The sequence below is a fragment of the Aristolochia californica genome, unplaced genomic scaffold (assembly GCF_029961685.1).
Source record: "Aristolochia californica isolate CCGP_79_NKW_82.1479 unplaced genomic scaffold, dmAriCali1.0.hap1 SCAF_7, whole genome shotgun sequence".
Taxonomy (NCBI): Eukaryota; Viridiplantae; Streptophyta; class Magnoliopsida; order Piperales; family Aristolochiaceae; genus Aristolochia; species Aristolochia californica.
Genome location: NW_027182268.1, coordinates 35,990,828 through 36,004,129, shown reverse-complemented (window position 1 = coordinate 36,004,129; position 13,302 = coordinate 35,990,828).

Below are 13,302 nucleotides of genomic sequence, written 5' to 3'. Positions count from 1 at the left end.
TCCGCCCGCTGTTGTGGCCGCCTCTGTCGTCGTCGATAGCTGCCTCGTCGGCCGCTTTTTGCCTTTCCGTTAACGATGATTTTGTGGCCGCCGCTCGGTTTCTTCCCCCTCATCTTCCTTTGCCTTTGCTTTCGTCGCCACCGCTTCTATTGTCGTAGCCGTTATCCCCGAAAAAAATTTCCCTGAACCAGCTGTTATCCCCGAACCAGCAACCCCCTCGCGCGCGAAGATGATTTCGCACGTGCGAGATCATAAAGTGAAAAAAAAAACTTTTTCTTAAACTCTCCTTCCTCATGGCTCTTGAAGAATTTAAAAATACATTTTAGTAGAAATAAGTTTCTAGGGACTATTAGTGTCTCATATTTTTTGTAAACATTTTTCTAATTAAAAATTCTTATTAAAAAATCATATAATTTTCTAAGTAAGATTTTCCTGCCAAGATGGGCTAGAAAACCGTATAGAAAATTTTTGAATAAGTATTTGCGTGTTGATGCTGTAATACTTTTAGCATAAGGCAATTTTTATAGCCATTTTGTGCTTGACATTTTATTTGATTAAAAATTTATCGATAAGTATAGTAATATATTAGATTAATTATTAATTTTTATTTATATCCCTAGAAGAGGCAATAAGAGATCCATTTAACTTTCCTACGAATTTTTTTAAATATTTCTTGTAATTTTCTAATAAGTCACTAATACTAATAGGATTTTATTTAAAGGTTTTTTTGGAAATATGTATCATAGGAAGAACATTTCTAGTTTTTCCTAGAATATAAATTTTTAACTAGGGGCACTAAGGAGGCCATAGTAAATTTATGGCCAGATTCAAAAATTGCAAAATAAGCTAGACAACATTTGGAGTAAAAAAGATTAATAATGGTACGTTCTAATCCATTATTGATATTCAATCCTAAACCTCCCCTATCATTCTTTTTAAAAAAATGTATACATAATTTTATATATAATTTATTTGACATATATTTTATATAGAGTATTAAATGTAGGTTAAGCTTGAACTCAGCTAGAGCTCGAGCTCGAACTTGGTTAAAATTATTAGGCTCGATTTCGATTACAATTGTAGGTTCGAGACTAGGGTCGGCCGAGCTCGAGTTCAAAATATTTAAATCAAGCTCGGCTTGAACAAGGTTTAGACTCAGTTGGATTCGATGCCACCCTTATGCCCAATTTTAAGTAGAGGTTATTCCCAATTTTATGTAAAATATATGCATAATTTTATATACAATTTATTTGACATGTATTTTTTGCAAAGTTTTAAATGAATGTTGAAGCTTGAACTCGGCTCGAACTCGGTTAAAATTATTAGGCTCGAGCTCAATAACAATTTTAGGTTCGATCCTAGGCTCGGCTCGAGCTCGAGTTCAAAATATTTAAATCAAGCTCGGCGCGAACATAGGCAGGTTCAGGCTCGTCTTGGCTCGATGCCACCCTAACCCTTATATCTGTTTGATGTTAAAAATGCATTTTTACACAGAGATCTCTAAGAAGAAGTATATATACAATTACCTCCTAGATGTGTTATGCAAACCAAAGGATTCAAACAATTATGTAAACTGAGGAAGTCCCTATATGGTTTGAAGCAGTCCCCAAGGGTATGATTTGGAAGGTTCACCAATTTTATGAAATTATTCGGATACATGTAAAACAACCCAGATCATACTCTCTTCCTGAAATCTAACAAGGAAGCAATGACAGCTCTTATTGTGTATGTTGATGATATGATAGTAACTGGGAATTATCTAGAAGAAAAGAAAGCATTGCAAAGTCATCTTGCGAGAGAGTTTGAAATGAAAGATCTTAGCTACTTAAAATATTTTCTTGCTATTGAAGTATCAATATTGAAAAAGGAATTTTTCTATCTCAACAAAAATATGCTTTGGACTTGTTGGAGGAAACTAGTATGAAAACATATAGTCCAGTAAGTACTCCCATGGAAGAAAATCTAAAACTGGGAATACATTCAGATCAAATCCCTGCTAACAAGGAACGTTATTAGAGACTAGTCGGGAGGTTAATGTTTCTTGCACATACCAAACTAGATTTAGCTTATGTACTAAGTATGGTTAGTCAATTTATGCACTCTCTAAGTGAAGAACATATCAATTCTGTCAACAGTATCTTGCACTACTTGAAATCATCTCATGGAAAAGGAATTTTATTTAAAAAGGGATGCGACTTGAAAATTGAAGGTTATACCAATGTTGATTGGGCTGGGTCAATAGAGGATATACGATCTACATCTGGATACTTTACATTTGTTGGTGAAAAATTGGTCACTTGGAGAAGTAAGTAATAAGAGATGGTGGCTTGATCATCAGTCGAAGTAGAATACAGGGGAATATCCAAGGTAATATGTGAATTATTATGGATCAAGAATTTGATATAAGAACTACACATTGAGCAGACAAGTCCTATGAAGTTATGCTGTGATAGTAAGGCAACAAGTGATATTGCCTACAACTTAGTCCAACACGATAGAACTAAACATGTTGAGGTTGATAGGCACTTTATCAAGGAAAAACTAGAAGCAAGAATCATTGAAGTCCCTCATGTTTGGTCTCAAGATCAGTTTGCCGATGTGCTGACCAAGGCAGTGTCTTAGCGAGCTTTTAACAATTGTCTCGACAAGTTGGGCATGAGTGATATCTATGCACCAACTTTAGGGGGAGTATTGAGATTTCTTCCCGTATATAGAAAGATACTCTTTTCTTATTCTTAAAATCCTGTAATCACTGTAATCTCTCTCAATCCTTCCGTGTATAAATTACTAAAATCTGTAAATCGGCTATTTAAGCCAGACAATGTGAATAGCAATACATCAAAAAATTGAAATCTTATTTTCGACTTCTGCACCTATATAAAGGATGAATTGTCTCCGTAACCACCAACATTTTTATTTCCATTATTTCCTCTCTTTTTGGAGTATCTGTTTTAAATGCCTATGTGTTTTTATTTTCCTTTTTTAATATTATTATCAAATATATGATCAAAATCATACGACTAACATAGCATTAATGGAAATTAGAAGAGCTAACTAGTAAAAGAAGAGCCTTTAGGCATGGAGATTGATGCTAAATTAAGATGAATGGACCGCACGACTAGCACGTACTACCTCTAAGTCTCCAAAAAATACACTTGGCAGCAATGTTTTATGACTACAAATGTCCTGAGTGAGAAGGGGCACGGTATATAAGAGCAAGTAGCAAGAGGTGAGAGTTGATTGAAATTTACAATTATTGAAGAAATTTACTTGGGCAATTTTTATGTATTTTTATCTCAGACCCAAATCTGGCCAAGTTTTTTTCACCCAACTTTTTGCCCGAAGGATATTACTTATTTTATATTTACAAAATTATTATTATTTCAATTTTGTCATTAAAATAAAAAATAAAAAAATTTATAAAATAAATTTCAGTCGTGAATGCAAGAGACAATAAAAAGATGAACCCTAATTGGATTTGCCAAAGGATAATTGAAACTCATCTATTTATGAAAGCGGGGCGTTATCACAGCCATCTGTCAATGGTTATCTCAACTGTCCGATCATGATCGACCGATTGAGATAGTCGTTTTGCATGTTTGTGTATAGGGGTGGCATCAAGTTGAGTCGAGCTCGAACGTGCATATGTTCGAGTTAGGCGTGATTTAAATATTTTGAACTCGTGCTTGAGCCTAAAATTGGAATTAATCTTGTGCCCAATAATTTTAATCTAGTTCGAGTTGGGTTTGAGCTCCAACATACATTAAAACTTTGCATAAAATACATGTCAAATAAACTGTATATAAAATTATGCATAAATTTTACTTAAAATTGGGCATGACCTCTACATAAAATTGGGCATCACCATCTTCTCTCTCTTTCTCCCATTCCTAATTCCAAATTTTAAAGAATCTAATTAAAGAGGTTTTGGTTACAGCATAGAGCAAATGGTAATGAAGCTTCCATTGTAACACTCCATAACAAAATAAAACTTTAAAGTGACAACCACATTTCTTCAAAAATAGTTAAGCTTTGTCCTTTCTTCTTCCTCGTGACATTTTCTTATTTTTCATAAATAAATAACAGCTCAGTTTTCAAATTAGTGCCCCTAAACCTTTTTTATCTTGTTACTATCAACCTATGTTAATTTTCCCAACTATGTTGAGGTCAGCAAATTATATATTGTTAGAAATATATTTGATTTTAGTTTCAAACGTAATAAATTTTTTCGGACATATAAATAACATAAAGCAATTACCAACAACAAGTATGTCTACCTAAAAACAAAAAATAAAAAGGAATCAAAAGATGATCAAAACATCAAAAAACAAAAATAAAATAAAAGAAAGAAGCAAGAAAAAGATATGTCACTGCCATCACGTCTGTGTACAAAGCAGTAATGAGTTGTCTGTAAAGTTGTTAACTTGATTGTAGCATGATTGTAGGAAACAAATTGTTTCCGTGATTTTTTCCCTGATTTTTAGATCAAAATTAGACCTAAAATTAGAATGTAATGTATGTTAAATAGCCTTCGCTGGGAGAAGAATAGATCATCAAAAAAATATTATTTGAAACCTTTGTTTGACATAGTATCAGAGTAGTTCGACAATCGGAAGGAGAAGATAAGTTGTTGAAAAAACAAAGCAGAACTCTATTTTTTTGTTGTGGCTCGATGGTCTCTGCACATCTATCTTGTAGCCGACGACTGCACCACCAACCCCGTTGTTGTCGACGATCGTACCATGAAACTAAAGACGCTCTGCTGTTGCTGAAACACCGAGTCACCGCCCAAACTCCGGCGGGACTCGGACTCGTAAAAGTCGACGAACCGCCGCCTAAGCCATAGACACACCGTCACCGTCGCCGTCGCCGTCGCCGAAGAAGAAGATGTAATTTTATTTTTTAAAACTTAGGAACTACTGTTCCTTTATTATCTGCTGACCAAACCGATCGAGACTGGCGGGTCAACCCAGTCAATCTGGACTAGATCGGACCAAACCGGACCGGACCAAACAACCAGGCCACACCAAACCAAATTGAACTGGACCAGACAAAATTTTCAGACTGGACGAAGTTGTGATTGGGATTATTCCAGGTAATCCAGTGATAGAAATTGATGGCTACCACTACAGGCGCTCATCAACCAAACATATCCCAGCACCATCATCGTAGATTATCATTCACCAAGACATTTCTGCCTTTCCAACTGGAATCATCCTTGATGAGACCAATTGCTCATTATTGTCCCAGATCATGGAGATACGAATTGGTGCTTGCAATAAAGTTGGATATCTCATCGACGAAACGAGAAAACCAGAATCTGGAGATCCCAATCTTGGCGATGTTATGGACTCAATAGCACACTGAGTCACTCAGAGGAGGAGACAATGACTCACTGAGTCACCTACTTTTACTTTCATTATTTATGTTGCTTTTAGTTTCAATTTTCATTGATTATGTAATAAGGCTTGGACGTAGGGGTATAGTGGAGATTTATAACCGTAAACTATCATGACATGAAATACCCCATTTAAAGGGTAAGGAAGGAGAAATAAAGCAAGTTCGAATTTAGAGTAATTTAGGGTAAATAGGTTCTTGTACGAGCTCCCTGTTCTAGGGTTCTTGGCATGAATCTTCCTTGCTGTCTTGGTGAGTTCGTGGGTATCTTGAGTGATTGTGGAAGGAGGGAAAAAGGGAGTTAAACACTACCTTCCGAGCTGAGAGAGATTCCTTGTTTCTTTCACGAAAATCAGGAAGAGGGATGGGGTTTGCATGAACCTTTTCTTAACCAAGGAGAAGGGATTCGGATTGCTGGGTTGGAGGTCATTCAAGAGGTAATTATGAACCTTTGCCAAGCATAGAAAGATTATAATTCTTTTTCTTTTTCGTAAGAGACCATTAGTTGCATGGTAGAGAAACCCTACCTCTTGACGTGAACCATAAGAGAGGGGTTTCATAAGGAGGCTCTCAAACAATTCATTGCTTCTTTTGTTGCACCTATAACTGAGAAAAGGAAGGTTCTTTTCAGGGGAAACGAATTTAGCAAAGAGAAAAGATTGTTCTTAGTTCATTACAGTGATTTAACCCTCTTAACGTGTTGGATTCATCACTACCTGGCCGAGTTACTAGGGACCATAACAACTTGGTATCAGAGCAGGGTAACACGGCAGAGATCAGCACCAATGAATTGCTTGAAGCGATCCTTAAAGGCTAGGCAGAGAATGATAGAAAATTTGCTGGATTGGAGGAGAGGTGCTCTAAAATTGATCTCGGTATGGAGACCTTGAATAGAAGGATGGATAACATGGAGACTGGTCCGACTATTGGAAGGAACACAATTCTAGAGCAAAGAGGAAGGGACCATTCGCATAACAGAGGGGGAGATGAGTTTACTAGGTGCACAAGTTTCTTTGGCCAGCAAGGACACTTCAACCAGGGGGAGGCACTATACACAGGTATACTAAACTCGAATTTCCTACTTATAATGGGTCAGAAGACCTTGTGATATGGCTGTATCGATGCAAGAAATTTTTTGCCCATCAAAGAGTAGCAACTTATGATAAAGTACTGTTGGTTGTTTTCCACTTACTGGGGGAAGCACAACTCTGGTATCAGCAGGTTGAGGTTGATAGATCGGTTGTAGATTGGGATGAATTTAAGAATTTATACTCTCTCCGTTTTGGTCCTCCGGCTTACAGCAACCCTTTGGGGGATTTGGTTTTGTTACGCCAAACTGGCTCTGTGGAGCAATATCAAAAATTGTTCTAGGAAAAATTAGCACGAGCAAACAGTATGGTATGAGTGGATCAGCAAGTTGCGCTATTTATAGCAAGCCTGACTAAGTCGTTAAGGCTTGACGTGGAGCTCTATGCACCTATTAACTTATCCACCGCTATGAATATAGCCCGAGCTTTGGAACTACAACAAAAGGTCCAGCACAAACGACCACCATGGTCAGGGGAGAGGAGCACTTCCTCCACCAGGCAGGGCAAGCGCAATTATCCTCAGGGGGTTCAGTCAACAACCCCTCCTCCCAGACACACTCCAAGTACTACTTTACCAGGGGATATGAGATCGAGCAGTCATCCACTTCAGTACATAAAAAAATTGACAAGTGCTGAGATGGCGGAAGGCGGTCTAAAAATATGTGTTACAACTGTGATGAACCATTTCGGGCTGGTCATCAGTGCAAAAGGTTGTTTTGGCTTGAAGTGGATGACGTTGATGATATAGAGCAAACAAAGGAGATGATAGAGGATGAATCACCGAAAATTTCCTTGCATGCCATTACTGGGCAGAAAATCGCCCAAAACCATTCAAGTCAGAGCTCAGGTCTTCGATCGGGAACTCATGGGACTAGTGGATTCGGGGAGTACCCACAATTTTCTTAGCTTGACTGCGGCTCAGCACCTACAGTTACAGATTCTTCCACATCCGACAGCCACAGTCTCAGTGGACAATGGGGAGAAGGTTCCTAGCTACGGAATCAGCAAGGCAATAAAATTTTCTATTGGCACTACTTTGTTTCATGCAGAGTTTTTTGTTATTCCTCTTGCTGTTTTTGATATGGTGTTGGGAATAAAATGGTTGCAAACATTGGGACCCATTCTGTTGGACTTCTCTGCATTGACAATGATTTTTGTTTTACGTTGTAGCCAAGTACTCCTACAAGGAAGTCAAACGGATAAACAACATCACATTCATTCTCTGACTGCCCCGGATAATTCAGACAGCACTATTGATAGTCTTATTGATGAGTTCTCTGACTTTTTCTGTGAGCCTACAAGGCTTCCCCCCTTGAGACACTGTGATCACTGGATATGTTTGAAACCAGGGTTTGATGTGGTAGTTGTTAGACCGTATCGGTATCCTCACCTCCAGAAAGATGAGATTGAGAGACAGTGCCAAGCAATGCTACAACAGGGCCTTATGCGCAGCAGCAGGTCCCCTTTCTCTTCACTTGTTCTACTCATGAAGAAACATGATGGGACTTGGTGTTTTTGTGTTGATTATCAAAAATTGAACACGCAGACAGTGAAAGATAAGTTTCCAATTCTTGTGGTGGAGGAGCTCCTCGATGAGCTACATGGGTCATGGGTCTTCACCAAATTGGACTTACGGTCTGGTTATCATCAGATTCGCATGCATCCCGCAGACATTGAAAAGACGGCGTTCCGAACACATCACGACCACTTTGAATTTATGGTCATGCCTTTCAGGTTGTCAAATGCTCCTTCCACTTTCCAGGCGTTGATGAACGAGGTATTTAGCTCTTACCTTCGAAAATTCATACTTGTATTTTTTGATGATATACTCATATATAGCAAGTCTCGAGAGGACCATTTAGCCCATTTGAGGATTGTGCTTGACTTATAACAAAGCACATCAATTGTATTTGAAGAAGTCCAAATGCTCCTTTGGGGCATCTCATGTTGCTTACCTTGGCCATATTATTTCCCATGAGGGGGTCACTGTGGATCCCGAGAAGATTCAGGTCATTAGTGAGTTGCCACAGCCTCAGTCTTGCTCAGCATTACGTGGATTCTTGGGTTTGGCAGGTTATTACCGAAAATTTATTCGGAGTTATGGACATTTGGCCGCACCTCTGACAAACCTCCTCAAGAAGAACTCCTTCCATTGGAACGAAGAGGCCACACAGGCCTTTGATGCACTTAAAGGTGCACTTACATCTACACTTGTTTTAAAGCTTCCGAATTTTGATGACTTATTTGTAGTGGAATGCGATGCTTCTGGTGGGGGCATTGGGGCTGTGTTACAACAGAACTCACACCCCATTGCTTATTTCAGTTGACAGTTGGCCTCTCGTTATTAGAAATTGGCTACCTATGAACGAGAGTTGATCGGGTTGGCCAAGGCAGTCCAACACTAGAGGCCTTATTTATGGGGTTGTACTTTTCTCATTCGTACTAATCATTATAGTCTCAAGTTCTTACTTGAGCAGTGCCTCACTACTTCACCACAGCAGCATTGGATCAGTAAGTTGATGGGCTTTGATTTCTCAGTTGAGTATCATGCGGGACGATTAAACAAGGTGACGGATGCCTTGTCCAGGCGTTTTGAACACCAGCAACTCATATATGCCATTAGCCAGCCGCGTTTCCTCATCCTAGACATGGTGTGTGATGCACATGTCACACTTCCAGCACTACAGGAGGTGCACAGAAAGATTTCAGAAAGCAGATGGATTCTAAGTGGTCTGTTTAGGATTCACTCATTTGTTATAAACATCGGATTTACCTCCCGCCCACGTCCGAGTTGATTCCAGCCATTCTCTCGGCTTATCACGATTCTACCCATGAGGGGCTACAGAAAACGTTGTTGTGTATTCGAGCAGATTTCTATTGGCAGGCTATGAAGACCTCCATTGCTACATATGTCTCTGATTGTCAGGTGAGTCAACGAAACTAATCCGAGCATTTGAGTCCAGCGGGTCTTCTACAGCCTCTCGCCCTCCCTACTCAGATATGGGCAGATATTTCGATGGACTTTGTGGAGGGTCTTCCACTCTCAACCAGGAAATCGGTTTTGTTCGTGGTGATTGATAGGTTCTCCAAGTATGGTCATTTTATTCTGATGGCTCACCCCTACACGGCAGCTCGCGTGGCACACACTTTCCTGGAGCATATTGTCCACTTACATGGAATCCCAAAATCTATTTCAGTGATCGGGACGCGGTATTCACAAGTACTTTCAGGAGGGAACTTTTTTGTCTAAGTGGCACTAAATTGAAATTTTCCTCCGCATATAATCCTCAGACGAATGGCCAAACCGAAGTGGTTAATTGGACCATCAAAATGTATCTCAGGTGCTTTGTTAGAGATCGACCAAAACATTAGGTTCAGTGGCTACCATGGGCAGAATACTGTTACAACACTTTATTCCACTCAGCCTTGCAGTCCTCTCTTTTCCAGGTTCTTTATGGGAGGGATCCCCCACAGCTTCTCTCTTATACCAGAGGCTCCACCCATGTGGACGCCATTGATTAGGCGCTCATGGATCGAGATCAGGTGTTGAAGACTATTACCGACCGTCTACAACGGTCTCAAGACCGGATGACGAGTGCATACAACAAGAGACACTAGGATGTCTCTTACGAGGTAGGGGACTATGTTTGGCTACACCTTTGACATTACCAACAGTAGTCCCTCATTGGGCCAACACGCCAGCTCTCCCCCAAGTACTTTGGGCCTTTCGCCATTGTTCGACACGTAGGGCAGGTGGCCTATCAACTGTAATTGCCAGACACGGTGAAGCTGCATGATGTGTTTCACGTCTCACTCTTGAAACCTCACAAGGGGTCGCCAGCTACTTCCCCTCCATTCCTTCCTCCAGTGGACAATGGCCACGTCATTCTGACACCTTACGCGGTGTTACGGGCGCGTTTGACCGATGATCAGTGGGACATTCTCGTGCAATGGACCTCTACAGACCCGGATGCAGCTACATGGGAGCGGTTGACCTTCAAACAAGTCTATCCACCTTACGAGCTTGAGGATAAGCTCTTTCTCCAAGGGGAGGCAGATGTTATGGACTCAATAGCACACCAAGTCACTCAGAGGAGGAGACACTGACTCACCGAGTCACCAACTTTTACTTTCATTATTCAATTTTCATTGATTATGTAATAAGGCTTGGACGTAGGGTTATAGTGGGGATTTATAACCCTAAACTATCATGACGTGAAGTACCCTATTTAAGGGGTAAGGAAGGAGAAATAAAGCAAGTTCGAATTTAGAGTAATTTAGGGTAAATAGGTTCTTGTTCGAGCTCCCTGTTCTAGGGTTCTTGACGTGAATCTTCATTGTTGTCTTGGTGAGTTCGTGGGTATCTTAAGTGATTGAGAAAGGAGGGAAAAAGGGAGTTAAACACTACCTTCCGAGCTGAAGGAGATTCCTTGTTTCTTTCACGGAAATCAGGAAGAGGGAAGGGGTTAGCGTGAACCTTTTCTCAGTCAAGGAGAAGGGATTCGGATTGCTGGGTTGGAGGTCATTCAAAAGGTAATTTTGAACCTTTCCCGAGAATAGAAAGATTATAATTTTGTTTCTTTTACGTAAGAGACCATTAGTTGCATGGTAGAGAAACCCTACCTCTTGACGTGAACCATAAGAGAGGGGTTTCATAAGGAGGCTCTCAAATAGTCCATTGCTTCTTTTGTTGCACCTATAACTGAGAAAAGGAAGCTTCTTTTCAAGGGAAACGAATTCAGCAAAGAGAAAAGATTGTTCTTGGTTCATTACAGTGATTAAACCCTCTTAACATGTTGGATTCATCACTACCTCGCCGAGTTACTAGATCCATGGCTAGGGACCACAACAGGCAAATGGATTACTGAAAATAAAAGAGTGAAAATTTGGCTTATTAACTCAATAAGTCCATTGCTAATGTAGCGATTTATTCACCTCTCCACTGCCAAGGAGATATGGGAAGCCGTATCAAAAATATTTTATGATGGATCAGGCGAAACCTATCTATGTGAGTTGAACCAGAGATCTTTTTCTACCAAACAAAATGGTAGACAGTTATCAACATACTATAATGAACTGGTTGCTATAATGGTAGACAGTCGAAGGGCTAATCCAGCTCCACTCTGCGATGGCCAGGCTTCGAGTTCATATTTTTCTCAGTGGGCTTGACTCTGAGTTTGACCAGGTTCGGGGAGAAATCTTGCGAAAAGACCCCAAACTTGATTTGGAGAATACATATGCATATGTCATAAGAGAATATCAACAGAGACAGACAATGGGGAGTTGTCGTCCAATCTCTGAAACCTCGGCTATGCTGGTCAACCAAACTCGACAAGGATCATCAAACAATTGAACCACTCAATCTTCTGGAAAAGCTAACAATCGGGTATGTACTTACTGCGGGGAGAAAGGTCATTCACAACAGCGTTGTTACGAGATTATTGGCTATCTAGAGTGATGGGATTTCTCAAATAAACCATGTAAAAAGATTGTTGGGAAAGCTATGGTGACATCCACAGAAGAAAATCAACAGCTACCTACGACAAATGTTGCCCATCCAGGTATTATAGGTAAAGCATCAGTATTCTCTATAAATTCTAAGAATAGAACATGGATTATTGATACAGGTGCATCCGATCACATGACAAGGGATTCCAATCAGTTACAATTTGTCCTACCTTCTCCGCAATCTGTTATTTTCACCGCCAATAGTAGTACCTCTCCTATTACTGGGGAAGGATTTGTTATGTCTAATAATCTTACATTAGATACTGTCCTTGTGGTTCCATCTCTTGTATAAAATCTTTATCTGTTAGCCAAATTACTTTCACTCTTACTTGTACTGTAAGTTTTTGGCCTCATTTTGTGTCTTTGAGGACATTCTAACCCAGATGATTTTTGGTTATGGTGTTAGACGAAGAAAACTCTACTATTTGGAGTTGACAAAGAATGGGGGATCGAAAACAATCAGGCAAATCAAGCTAACAGTGAAGAAAATGCTCAAGCAACTATATAGTTATGGCACCAAAGATTGGGTCATCTTTCCTTTGCTTATCTTATGTAATTGCAACCATAACTTTTTTCAGGTTTGAATGATTTGGATTTTCATTGTGATACTTGTGAACTAGCTAAGAGTCACCGTATCTTTTATTTATCGAGTTTGAATAAAAGTTCTAAACCTTTTGAAGTTATTCATTCTGATGTTTGGGGTCCGGCTAAGGTTCCCTCTATTTCTAGAGTTCGTTACTTTGTGATATTTATTGATGAATGCACTTGAATAACTTGGGTATCCTTGCTTATAAAAAAGAATGATGTGTGTCTAACATTTTAGAAATTTTACAAAATGATACATACTCAGCACCAAAAGCAAATTCATGTTTTGCAATCCGACAATGGTATTGAGTTTATCGATTCTTCTCTCGAAAAGTTTTTGACCCATCATGGAATTCGTCATCAGACCTTTTGCACCAATACTCCCCAAGAAAATGGATTGGCAGAGAGGAAGAATAGACAATTTTTGGAAGTAGTGCGTGCCTCCCTCTTTGGCATGAACATGCCTCGATTTTATTGGGGTGAAGCTGTCAAATCTGCTACCTACCTCATCAATCGAACACCTTCTCGAGTAATAAAATTTTAAACTCCTCAACGCAAGCTACAATCATTGATTTCAATTCCCCATCTTCCGAACCTTGAACCCCGGATTTTTTAGTGTACCGCATATATTCATATCCCAAAAATCTTGCGAAATAAACTTGATCCTTGTACCAAACGATGTGTATTTGTTGGCTACTCTGAATTTCAAAAAGGGTATCGATGT